Source organism: Chinchilla lanigera, unplaced genomic scaffold (genome assembly GCF_000276665.1).
Source record: "Chinchilla lanigera isolate Chin_1 unplaced genomic scaffold, ChiLan1.0 scaffold00164, whole genome shotgun sequence".
NCBI classification, from domain to species: domain Eukaryota; kingdom Metazoa; phylum Chordata; class Mammalia; order Rodentia; family Chinchillidae; genus Chinchilla; species Chinchilla lanigera.
Window position 1 is genome coordinate 2,041,764 of NW_004955565.1, and position 13,177 is coordinate 2,054,940.

The 13,177-nt window shown below is 45.4% G+C and overlaps 1 pseudogene; it reads right to left on the reverse strand.

Annotated features, from left to right (window-relative positions):
* Positions 1 to 3,113: 3,113 nt before the first annotated feature.
* LOC102007162 lies at positions 3,114 to 12,830 on the reverse strand (annotated as a pseudogene).
* Positions 12,831 to 13,177: the final 347 nt, after the last annotated feature.

Consider the following 13,177-nt stretch of genomic DNA (forward strand, 5'->3'; position numbering starts at 1 on the left):
GTGAACGTGTTTGGCTTCTTTGTCAAAGATAAGGTGGCTGAATATGTCTAGAGCTGTTTCCGAGTCTTCTAGCCTTTTCCATTGATCGTTGAGCCTGTTTTTTTTTTTGGTTGTTCTTTGTTTGTTTTTCCAGTACCGTGCTGTTTTTATCACACTGGCTTTGTAGTACAGTTTCAAGTCAGGGATTGTGATGCCCCCTGCTTTGCCTTTGTCACTTAGAAATGGCTTTGCTATTCTAAGTCTCTTCTGGTTCCAAATGAATTTTAGGATTGTTTTCTCTAATTCTGTGAGATATACTGCTGGAATTTTGATCAAGATTGCATTAAATCTGTGTAACAATTTTAGGAGTATGGCCATTTTCACTATGTTGGTCTTTCCTAACCAAGAGCAAATGATATCTTTCCATTTTCTGATATCCTCTTGAATCTCCTGGAGGAGTTGCATTAAGAACAAAACAGGACAATAGGAAATCCTTTTCCTGGGTATCAGCTTTGCTCTTTTGTCCTCTCTTGCCAGGTGGGACACAGGGTGGAAAATGAAGTTTAAGAAGACAGTGCCCAGCTGGGCCTGGTGGTGCAGGTCTATAATCCTAGCACTCTGGGAGGCTGAGGCAGAAGAAGCACAAGTCCAACCCCAGCCTGAGGAACTTAAGGATTTAGCAAGAGCCTGTCTCAGAATAAAAGACAATAAAAGGGGGCTGGGGTTGTAGCTCAATGTGAAGGCCTGGGCTGAATCTCCAGTCTTGGGAAAAAAAAAAAAAAAAAAAAGAATCCAGTGCTCCAAGGGAGGAACTTCATCATCAGTGTTCACCTCCCAAATTTCTGGAAAATAATGTGGCCCCCCCAGAGCCGGGCAGCTTGCAGTAGTCCTGAGAGCTGGAGGTTGGGTACAACGGGATGCATGTGGAGCCAACAGATGCCTAGGACTTCCTCCCTCCCCGGTTAAGGCAGCAGCAGGCTCCCTGAAAAGGGAGTGTAGTAGTTATCTGTGCTCAACAGATCACCCGAGCACTAGTGGCTTCAAGAAGCAATAATCTGTTGCTGCTGTCGTTCTGAGGAGCCTAGGGCATTGTGCATGTTAAGCATGTGATCTACCACGAGCCGTACTCCCGGTCCCCAAAACAGTCGCTCATTATCTCTCAGGGACTCTAGGGGTCAGGAATTTGGGGATGGCTTGGCCGGGGAGTCCTGGCCTGGGGTCTGTCATGCTGGTGAAGTGAGATGGAGGCTGGAGGTAGTCTCGTCTGAAAGGCTTCTTCGCTGTCCCGCCTGCCTGTGCTGGGAAGACTCACGAAGATGGGGGGTTGGGCCAGCTGGGGCCTAGCAGGCATCTCTCCTTCCGCCTGCTTCCACATGGTCTCTCCATATGGGCATTCCAGCACGGCGACCTCAAGGTAGTTGGATGGGTTACTCGGCAGCTCAGGACTCTAAAGGTTTGTGCATCTATCCCAAGGGGCGAGGAAGCCAGAAGGAAGGCCTGATCTAGCCTCACGAGTGAGGCACCGGGCAGCACCTCCTTTGTACTCTATTGGTGAGGGCAGTGAGAAAGGGCTGCCCAAGTTCAAGGGGGAGGTGTCTCACTTCACGCTCTGTTGCTCTAACACAACACAACACAACACACTGGGCAAATTAGAAAAAACTACTTTATTTCTCACAGATGTGGAAGCTGGGAAGCCCAAGAGCACGGTGCCAACGACTCGCAAGGGCCTCTGTGCTGTCACAACACAGCAGAAGGGCAAGCAGGCATACACATGTGACAGAGAAATCAGGCCAAACTCATCCTCTTACCAGGAATCACTCTTGCAGTAACTGATCTGCTCCCTCAATAACAGCCTTAAACAAGTCACGAGTGCAGAGCCCGCCTGACTTAATCACCTCTTACAGGGCTCACCTCTTACTAGTGGTACAGTAGCAATTACATTGCCACATGAGTTTTGGAAGAAACATTCAGACCCTAGCAGGAGGGAACATAAACCTCCACCTGTCAGTAGAGGCCTGTCCAAGTCATATTGCAAGAAGAGCCTATAGGCTGAGCTATATGGCAACATGACTGTTTTTGGAAAGTATGATCTGCCACAGGTTTTTGCATACATATTATGCTTGTCACAGCTAGTAAATAATGTTTAATGTAGCACTATTTTACCCAACAATATACTTGTAAAACTTTCACCACATTGTAACGCATCATTTAGTTTTTTTGTGTGGTGCCAGGGATTGAATCCAGGAGCTCACATGTGCTAGGCAAGTGCTATACCACTGAGCTACACCCCTAGCCCTAAAAGTGTTAATTAATTAATTAATTTTTGTGGTACTGGGGATTAAACTCAGGGCCCTTACACTGAGTTATGTCTCCAACCTTTTTTTTTTTCCCTAAGGCACTAAGTTGCCCAGGCTGGGTTTGAACTTGTAATCCTCCTGCCTCAGCTTTCCAGAGTGCTGGGATTACAGGTGTGCACCACCACGCCTGGCTAAAAGTGTTAATTTTTAAAATTCATATTACCAAAGTAATGCATACTTATAAAAAATTTCAAAATACAGAAATGCAGAGAGAAAAAGTTGTCCCATTTCTTCCCTCTGACTATAATCTCTAGAGGTAATAAATTCTGCATCTATCTATACTTTTCTTCATGCCTGTCAATCACATGATTTTAATAAAATTAAACAAGTTACATATTTTTGCTTATCTTACTTTAAAATATCTCAGCTTATTTTACCATGGCCGGAAGTGGAAGTGTATTTTATTCCTTTTTTCATTTTTACTGTCTCGTATTCCTTTTTAATGGGTATGGAGTATCCCATTGCCTGGATTATGATGTCTATAATTTACTTGTTATTTTCAGGTTACCCAATTTTTTGGTTGTTGTTGTTGTTATTTTTTTGTACCAGAAATCGAACTCAGGACCTCGTGCTTTCCAGGCATGTGCTTGTGCTGCTGAGCTATATCCCCGGCAGGTTAACCAATTTTAATGGGACCAAATTATTATAAAATAAAATTTCATACATATTTATTAGAAAACAGGTTATAACCTTTATGGAAACTGCAGAAAGCTAGGGAGCACATCTTTGTGGAGATTCTCCAGTTGAAACTGAACACCAGGACCTTGGTCTTTTGACTTAAGTTTTCATTGTCTTTTCAAGGATCACACTTTGCTTCTTCCACTGGCCATGAAGCTCTGTCTTGGTTTTCGTGCAACATCTGGTTTTGTGCCCTTCAGAAATCTTGATCTCACACTGGGATGCAGCTCTGGATGAACCAGAGCTGGTTGTTATTCCTGTAGTCATAGTGTTCTTCCTGGGTATCAGAGTCCCAGTGATTTAAGAAGCTCTTGTTATACTCCATCTCCTCGTCTCTATCCACAGCCATGTCTCTTGTCGTGGCTGGGTAGCACTCTGCGTAACTATTGGACATGTCAAAGAAGTCTCCCTGCTTTTTGACTTCTGGCTTCTTTAGCAGTTCAGTGTCCTCCCAGCCAGCAGACAGAGCAAAGTTTTCACTGATACACTTGATGAACCCCTTGGGAGATCCAGACCCTTTACCCATGGGCTCATGTCTATTTTTGGCTTAGCAAAGTAGCTGTGCTTTTTTTCTCCCATCTCTTGTGGTCCTGATTTTGCTCCCACTGTTGTTTCTGGTCTCTGTCTCTCTTTCTACCATGCTCCTGTTTCTGGTATCTTTTCACCTCCTTGCCTGGAGGCATCTTGGTCATGCGGGGTATGGAATCCCCAGTGTCTTTAAAGATGCTCATGCTGGCTTCTGGAGGTTTCTTCTCTCCCAGCTTCCCTTTACCCTTCTTGGGTTTCTTCCCATGGGTTCGCTGCCTCTCCTCTGAGAAGACCTAGATGAGCTCTTTGACGACAATGTCATTAACTGTCAGTGTGGTCTTTCTGACTTTCATGGCAGAGCAATTGTATGTGCCTCGGATCAGAGTGATGGGGATATCCGAGTTAACATCTTGGTTCAAGTCGATCACATAAGCCATGCAACCCTGCAAGAACAGCTCATTGTGCTTATGCGGTTTGTTCTGGATAAGTGTTTGGTAAATACTGCGGCCAAGATGTGTTTTAAGTTCAATTTTATTTTCAGGATCTTCATCCTTTTTGATTTCCTTCTGCGCCTTTTCCATCAATTTGCTCTCTTTCTCTTTGCTATCAATCTCAGCACAGACTTTTTGAAGCAGAGCAAAATCCAAGCCTTTCACCAAATGGGTGTGTTCTATGTCACCACTCAAGAAGTGAGACTGCCAGATTAACTGCCGTCTCTTTTTGGCAAATGAGTCGGCCTCATCCATGGTGCCCACAGCCTTGTAGTTAATCCTGGTGCTGACCAACCCCCTTTCTTTACACCCTTGGTTCACACCATCTCAACATTCCTTGGCACGGTCTCAATACTCTGCTACCTCTCTCTCTTCCTCCTAATTTCTTGTTGGTGTAGCTCGGCAAGGTCAGTTTTCTTTTTCCTCCTTCTCATAATTGGTTCTCCATCCTCATTAAACTTGCCTGTCATCCTGTGGTGAGAGAACATGGGTGTAGGAGGCTGCAGAGGTAGGTGCAGCCCTTGGGGTCGCAAGTTCCCAGAACTCCTCCTTGATAAACTTTGATTATCAAAGTTTGGAGGGCATGAGGCTGGTACACATGGTAACCACTTGGGCCAAAGGCCTAGAAAACAGCTTACATTTTGCTTCAACATTGTGTCGGGTCTTTCAAAGCCAACGACTGTCAGAGTAGCTAACTGTACAACAGCTGCAAACCATTTCCCACAATGCACCTTGAAAATAACCCACAATGCTTTGGATTTCCAGCGTCTCCACATCTGCTGTCTCCTGCTCATCCTAGCCTGTGCGCAGAGAAATCAGAAGAAGGGTAATTTACTCTAAATACAGACAGTGTGTTATAAATATGTGTGTTATTTGGCCTAAGCTACCCTCTGAGGGCAATTAGCTGCCCTTTGGAGGAAGTTACAGGCCAGGAATCATCAGCTAGTTTTAATCAGAGAAGTAACCTTTCAGCTGGGTCTAGCAGCAACATCTGTAATCTCAACTACCCAGGAGCCTGAGGCGGGAGGATAGTGAGTTGGAAGCCAGCCTATTGGACAACTAACAAGACCCCGTAAAAGAACTGAGATGTATCTCAGTTTTGTCCAGGTTCAATTCCCAGTACCAGAAAAAAAAAAAGGCCCCCCCAACCAAGTATTTAATCTACATTATTTTTATGTCCTAACCACAAGAGATGTTTTGCTAAAGAGCATAAATAGTGTTCAAGCTAATCTGCATGGTGGCTGTTAGAAAAGGGTTCTTACCAGGCTGGAGGTGTGTCAGTGGCCGAGAACTTGCCTAGCAAGCACAGAGGCCCCGGGTTTGAGCTCTAGCACCGAAAAAATAATAGCCCTGCTTGTTGAATTGAGAACTATTCAAAGTATATGGATTAGATAAATTATATTTTAGGTATTCCTCACTTTTGCACAAATGGGGTGGTCAGAATCTAGACAGGTATGTGGCCTGTAGTCAGTGGCACCTAAGGCTAAGTCTCTGATGGGTCTTTTGTCCAGCCATGAATTTGGACATTCTGGTTCCCTGATACTGCCTACAAGGCTAACAGAGTCCAGCTTCCGGAACACTGTAGTCTTTGCCTCAAATGCACCTTGCATGTGAGGATTGAGAGCTGGAATTCACCTGAAGCCACTGAGGATATTGGACAAATGCTGTGTGCCTGCTTGCTAATAAGGATGTGGCTGATTTGGGCCTGAGACTTGCTTTCATTATAACCCAGAAGTAAGGTAAGGAATAAGTAGGCCCCACCTACCTGGGACCACTGATGGCCACAAAAGAGCCTCATGTGTGCCTAGGTCAGTTCACAACATGATGAATGCTTCATAGTTTCTTTATCCAAAATCGTGTGAACAGACGTTTAAAACACTTCCAATATTTTGCCTTTACACGTGATGCTTCATTACCGCCCATTTCACAAAATGTCTGCACGTATGTTTTTAATAATTGCAAAATATTTTCACAGCTTAGGTTTTGGCAGAATCTAGATGTGTACCCAAATCTGGTGGATGTCAAAGCCTAAGTCTTTCCCAGTACTTCTGGGCAGGACTTTCTGGAAGACTGAATGTGGGAGTGAAAGTCCCAAGAGATAATTGGAGATGGTGCTATTTTCCCAGTTCCTCTTTGGGATTCTATCCCAGGCCTCAGTTGACTTTTTACCTCTCTGGGTGAGTTTAAAATGATTCACCATCCTTGTTATAGATAGAGTTTTCTGAGCAAATACAGAAGAAATCCTGTTTTTACAAGTTAATTTTCAAACCTAAGAAGGTAACAAAACTCAGATTGTCAATATATGAAGTTATATATAACCTCACACACTGAACTGTATATTTAACATCCTAATTAATAATTCAGAGCAGCAAGTGTGGTGGGGAAAGATATCACACCTGCACAGCCTATTTGGGGGAAAATTTCTGGTCTCAACTGCATTGCACCCACCATCTCTTCCCCCAACCAAAAAGCAAATCAGTGACTTGTACCAAGAGCAAAAAGCATTTATTATTATTAGTTTTTGTTTTTGTTTTATTCCGGTATCGGGAATCGAACTCATGACCTTGCACTTGCCAGGCAGGTGTTGTGCTGCTGAGCTAAATCCCCAGCCCCTGAAAAGCATTTATTATTGACGGAGGCCAGGAGTAATATTATCCCAGTTTAAACCCAATCTTCTGAGACAATGAAGATCTTTGATGTGGATTTTTACTTTAAGTATGTTTTATAGTCTGTGCTCCCTAAGAACTGGGTCAGATTTTGTAGTATATCTGTAATTTATTTTGGAAAGCCAGATACTTATGTTACTAGATAAGTAGTATACGAAATACCATTCTAATACTGGAGTCTTAAGTTGAAGGGCATTTTGTAAAAATTGAATTAACAATTCACCCTTCGCATACCACACATTCTGTATGTAGTTCAGTGTTTTGTTGCTTTGGTTTGGTTTTTTATTTTATTGAAGCATAGTCTCACTATGTAGTCCAGATTGGCCTTGAACTCACTATGTAGCCCTGGCTAGCCTCAGACTCACAACAATCCTCCTGCCTCAGCCTCCCAAGTGCTGGGATTACAGGTGTGCGCCACCACTCCCTGCCGTTGAGTAATTGGATTGTGAACATTCACATGAGTTCACCGCTAAACGTTTGATTACATAACTTGGAATGCAGCATCCATTGGTGTGTGTGTCGGGGGTTGGCAGCATGACCTCCTGTGAATGCCAACACCCTCGGTTGCTCAAGTCCCTTATAAAAGATGATGTAGTATTTGCATAACACTGACCCACATCCTCCTATATACTTGAAATCACCTCTAGATTGTTTATGATACCACATACAATGCAAATGGTTTGTAAGTAGTTGTCATACATATTGTTTCAGGAAGAATGACAGGGAAGCCTGTACATGTTCAGGGGAGACATAATTTTTTTCAGAACGTGTTTTGATCCAATGTTGGTTGAATCTTCGTCTATAGAACCTGTGGCCACAGAGAGTCAACTGTACATTCACACTTTGGAATGTTCGGCAGCTAAGAAGAGCAGAAAGCTCTGAGGACTGATTGTGAAGATGCACCAGTAAGTGGAAACACCAGGCGCTGGGGACATAGTTCAGTGGCATAAGTGCCTGCCTGGCAAGTGCAAGGTTGTGAGTTCGATCCCCGGTACCGCAAAAAAAAAAAAAAAAAAAAAAAAGTGGAAACACCAAGGCGTAGGCCCTGGGAATCCTATGGCACTCCTTGTGTGGGAAGGGGACCTACATGTGTATTTGCTTGGATAGAGATAAAATATCTAAAAAAGGCACAAGAAAGCTGATAGGATTGGTTGTTTTTCAGGGTGATTTGGGAGGCTGAGAGCAGCGCCACAGGGGAGACTTTCTCTCACAGTCATCGCTCAGCATCCGTGGGGAACTGGGGCAGGTTACATAAAACACTACACCATTTTATACAGGGACTTGAGCATCCAGAGATTTGGGTACTTAAGGGTGGTCCTTGGATGGCTTATAATATCTAATATGATGCTAATGTATGTACACTTTTTAGGGAATACTGTCAAAAAAGTCTATACATGTTCTGCTGGTCATGGTGACACACACCTGTATAATCCTAGCACAGTCGAGAGGCTGCAGCAGAATAATCGATGCAAGTTTGAGGCCAGGCTAGGCTACACAGTGAGTTCAAGGCCAGTGTGGACTACATAGTGAGACCTCATCTCAAAACACCAAAAAATAATCTATACATGTTCAAGACAGACAATTTGAGGGAAATATTTTCTGTCTGTGGTTGGTTGAGTCCACAAATGAAGAACCTGTGAATATGGAGAGCTGACTGTGTAGATGTATTATCTTGAGTTTGGTACCATGAAAATGTAGTACAGTACCCACACAAAAAATAAATAAATGAACATAGCTGGGCATAGTGGCAGACACCTATAATCTCAACTCTGTGGAAGGCTGAGCCAGGAGAATTACAAGTTTGAGCCCAGCTGGGGCAATTTAGTTACTTAGTGAGACTTTGTCTTAAAATATTAAAAAAAAAACCAAACCACTTTTTAAAAAAGGCCTGGGGAGCCAGGTGTGGTGGCACATGCCTGTAATCCCAGCACTTGGGAGGCTGAGGTAGGAGGATCACCACAAGTTTGAGGCCAGTCTGATCTGCTTCGTGAGATCAAGGTCAGTTTGAACTACATAGTGAGACCCTTTCTCAAAGGAAAAAAAAGGGGGGGTGGCTCAGTGTGAAGGCCCTGGATTCAGTCCCCAGTACTGCAAATTAAAAACTAATTAACATTAAATAGCAAACAAAAGGACAAAATGACAACCAGGGCTGCTTAGGAAGAGGTAGCTGTGCCCTTGGAGCAGACCCTGGTCGCGCTTCCTACCTAGAGAGATCTTGCGGGTGACAGGTAGCCGCCTTTCTGTTGCTGCCCATGGGCTGACCTCACGGGCGGGTGCCCGCAGTGTGCAGAGCCTCCCCAAGGGCAAGGAGGGGTGCACGTCAAGGACATTCCTAAGGTCAGAGTCCTAGCCCCGCACTTCTGCAGAATCTCCCTTCTCTGACGAGTTGCGGGGGTCCTGGCCGCAGTCAGCTGCACGAGAGATGACTTGAGGGCCCTTGGGAAATCTATAGGAAGGAAGAAGCTGGATTAGGCTCGCTATGGTGGCACAGACTGTTCCTGGGACAGAGAGGGCCTCATCGGGGTGCAGCCAGGCTTGCAAGCCCTCAGGTGTGTTGTGGAAACAAGAGCTGACTGTTCCAGGGAAAAACAAAGAGCAGCACACAGAACCCCATCTCTTGTGGCTTATTGCCGAGCTCCCCAGAGGGAGGGCTTGGCCCTCCGTGGCAAGCCACTGGGCCTGGCCAGGCACTGGACTAGCAGTGGATCAGGGTGGTTGGATGCAAAAAAAATCACAAGTTGTTACCACCAAAATTCCAGGGGAAGCTGGCGTCATGGTGCATGCCTATAATTCCAGCACTCGGGAAGCTGAGGCAGGAGGATTGCTGAGGGTTCAAGGCCAGTCTGGAACTACACAGTAAGGCACTGTCTCACTCTCCGCCAAAAAAGGAGAGTGCCTGTTAGGGCATTATTCCGATTTTCTAGTTTTTGGAAGTAGGCCTGGAATGGAATCAGACTGGCATCTTGATAATTCACCAGGGCAAGGGGCCTTGAGAGAGAAACTAGACTTTTTATTAACCTGGGCATGTGTGTCCTGAAGTATTTAAGCTGAATATAGTGACTGAATGATTTTAATAGTTATTTTTGATAACTATTTTGGGGGTAATATTTGTGTGGCAGTTATGTTTACAAAGATGCCTTCGTGGGTTGGGTGTGGCAGTGTACACCAATGATCCTAGCACCCAAAAAGTTGCAGCAGGAGGATCACAAATTTGAGGCCAGGCTGGGCAATTTAGAGAGATCCTGTCTCGAAAATAAACAAGCAGACAAACAAAAAGGATTCCTTCTCTTTCAATGATATGTGCTGAGATATTTATCAATGAAGTAATATAATGCATGGGATTTGCTTCAAAATATCCAATAGGGAGGAGGAGCAGGAGGAAAAAATGTTAAATGAACAAAAGCCATTTGAATTTTTTTTTTTAACTCCAACCTGCCAAAACCTTCTCTAGCAAGTATACTTTTGATCCTGTTTGTTCTTTCTTCTCTCCAACTCTAGCTCAACTCCCCAAAGTGGAGAACCCATCCTGAGCGTCTTTTTATTTGTGGCTGGGCACATGGAGGCAGCAGCAGACTGGTTTAGAGAAGAGTTCTGCCAGGCATGCTGTAAGCCCAGCTACTTGGGAGGCTGAGACAGGAGGATGGCAAGTTTGAGCCCAGCCTGGGCAATTTAGCAAGACCTTGTCTCAAAATAAAAAAAAATTAAAAGTGTTGGGGCTGTAGCTCAAGTAGTAGAGTGCCCCTGGGTGCAATCCAATCCTTAGTATAGAAAAAAAAGTTTTGGACCTGCACCACTGTTATGGTTTGTGTCTGGGTGTCCCCCCAAAGCCTCATGCGGCCATGGGGCAGCCTTTTAGAGTTTGATTGATTATGGGTGTGAGAGCTACACCTGCCCTGGGGTGGATAGTTTGCATATGTAAGGGAGAGGAAGAGGCTGCTTGAGGCCATTCCTCCCTTGTGTGTGCTTGTTGCTTTGCTATGTTCTGCCGCCATGAGCTGTAGCCCTCTGCCATGTGCCACTCTGCCTTGTAATCTGCCAAGTATGGACTGAAACCTCCACAAACTGTAAGCAAAATAAACCTTTCCTTCCTTAATTTTGGGTGTCAGGTATTTTTATCCCAGCAACGAGAGAAAAGTAACCATGACAACCACCAGCTCAGAACTGACTGTAATCACTGAGTAGCTGGGAAGTTCCTCAGCTTCTCTGTGCCTCAGTTTCCTCATCTGGGCAGCAGGGAGAAAGAAAATAATACACCTTTAAAGCTCTAACAAGGATTAGATGAGATTTATACATAAAGTTTGATATAATGTAGTGCTTGATGCATAAATGAGTTTAAAATGCCTATTATTACTAATATTAGGCCCTCAATGAGTATTGAATGAATCCTGGATGAATAAAGGTGTGTGAGAAGAAACCTCTCCCGCAGCACCAGCCATAGAACCTGGACTGTTACTCTACCCATCCCCTGACTTTCTATGTGAAAGCTGACCAGAAACAGCTCTGGCATTCCTTGTCTGATACAGCATAGGACCCTCACTCCAGAGGGGCCCGGCCCACGCCAAGGGGGAGGAGTGTGGCGAGAGGCCAGATGAAGTGGGACAGACAGGCCTTGGGCTCTCCTCTCGCCTGTCACATAGCTCACACCCCTGTGGTCCGGTCCCCTTTCTACACAGCTGTCCATGCTCATCAACTCTGAGCACTGCTACAGCACTTTCCCGGAAGCCAGCTCCTGCGCCGTGTAAAACTATAGGAACGTTGGCTTTGACCCTTCTGATGGGGCAGGAGACAGAGTGCACCCCTCTTCCTCTGCAGTTTTTGAAGTCTTGGTCTAAATGTTGCACCACAGAAAGGTGTAGCCTCTCTCAAGGGGGCCCCTTGGTGGAGTTTCTGGAGGGAACTAGTCCTCAGCTGTGGAGGCCCCAAACTTGACCTTGTCAGTTTGGTCAGAGGGCTGTGGCTCTGGGAACTGAATCATGTCATGTGGATTCAAAAAAGACTGAGGACATAATGACACCAATATGGCTGTCAGTATGGAAGATACACTGCTGCTTGGCACCCATTAGGCTGGCTTTAAAAGGCATAGGGGAGAGCTGGGCGTGGTGGTGCACGCCTGTAATCCCAGCACTTGGGAGGCTGAGGCAGGAGGAGCATTGCAAGTTTGAGGCCAGCCTGGAATACAAAGTGAGCTCAAGGCCAGCCCAAACTGCATAGCAAGACCCTGTCTCAAAAAGACAAAAAAAAAAAAAAAACCATAGGGGGTGGGCACATTCCTCCTGGTAGAGCATGGGCTTAGCATGTGTGAAGCCTTGGGCTCAATCCCAGGCACCCCCACCCCCAATCCCTATACTACCTTTCCCAAACTTGCTCCCCATGGCCCACACAAGCTTGGGACATTTTCCCATTTGAATGACCAGAATGGCTACTTACTCTGACCTTTTTTCTGTCTGTCTTTTTTTTTTTTTGGTTTCTTGAGACAGTCCCCTATGCAATCCAGGCTGGCCTTGACCTCACTATGTAGCCCAGGCTGGCCTCATGCAGCAATCTTCCTGCCTCAGCCTCCCAGGTGCTGGGATTATAGGCATGTGCCACAAGGCCTGGCCTTCTTTTTTTTTGGTCTATTTTTTGAGATGGGATTTTGCTATGTTGGGGCTGATTTCAAACTCCTGGGCTCAGGAGATCCTCCCGCCTCAGTGTTTCATGGACCCAGGATGACATGCACACTTGCCACCACCCCAGCTACTGTGATCTTTTTTTTTCCCCTACAAATCAGCCTTCAAAATAAGGCAGTGGTTTTCAGTGACCTATTGTTGCCTAACGAATTTCCTTAAAATTTTGTGATTTATCATTGTTTCATTAATTATTATCATTTTTAATTATCCCTCATGGCTCTAGTGGTTGACAGGACTCAGTCAAAGAAGAGGGTTGGAGAACACAAGCGCGACTAAGAAGGGGGAACTTTCGGAATGAGACGCTTCACTACCTTCGAGACCTAGCAGAGTAGGCTGCAGAAGTGGTGTGGGTGCCCAGGAAATGCGGACAAGCAGAGATGAGTAGGGAGACCTAGGGCCTGGACGTAGGGGCGTAGCAGCATGCACATGCTCTTGATGTGCCGTGGACACTCCGGCCGGCATACCGGGTGTAAAGTGGGTTTTCAGTGCATAGAGTCTGTCCAGAGTGACGCTGCATGACTTCTGAGGCTAGACGGCCAAAGACATTATGGCTTCTGCCTGCCACTGTCCTTTTTGGAACATGTGCCTTTGAGCTCTGAGCTCCCATACATGAAGTCTGGTCATTTTGAAGCCACCATGGAGAAAGATGTCATAAGGATAGCGTGACACCAGAGGACCCGTGCTGTGACAGCCCCCAGCTGGGCTGTCTCTCTGGCTCAAGCACCAGACATATAAGGGGACAAAGTTTTGAGATGACCCTAGCCTCAGCATTTATAGAAATATGGAAAACATTCTTTCCAACAGAGAAT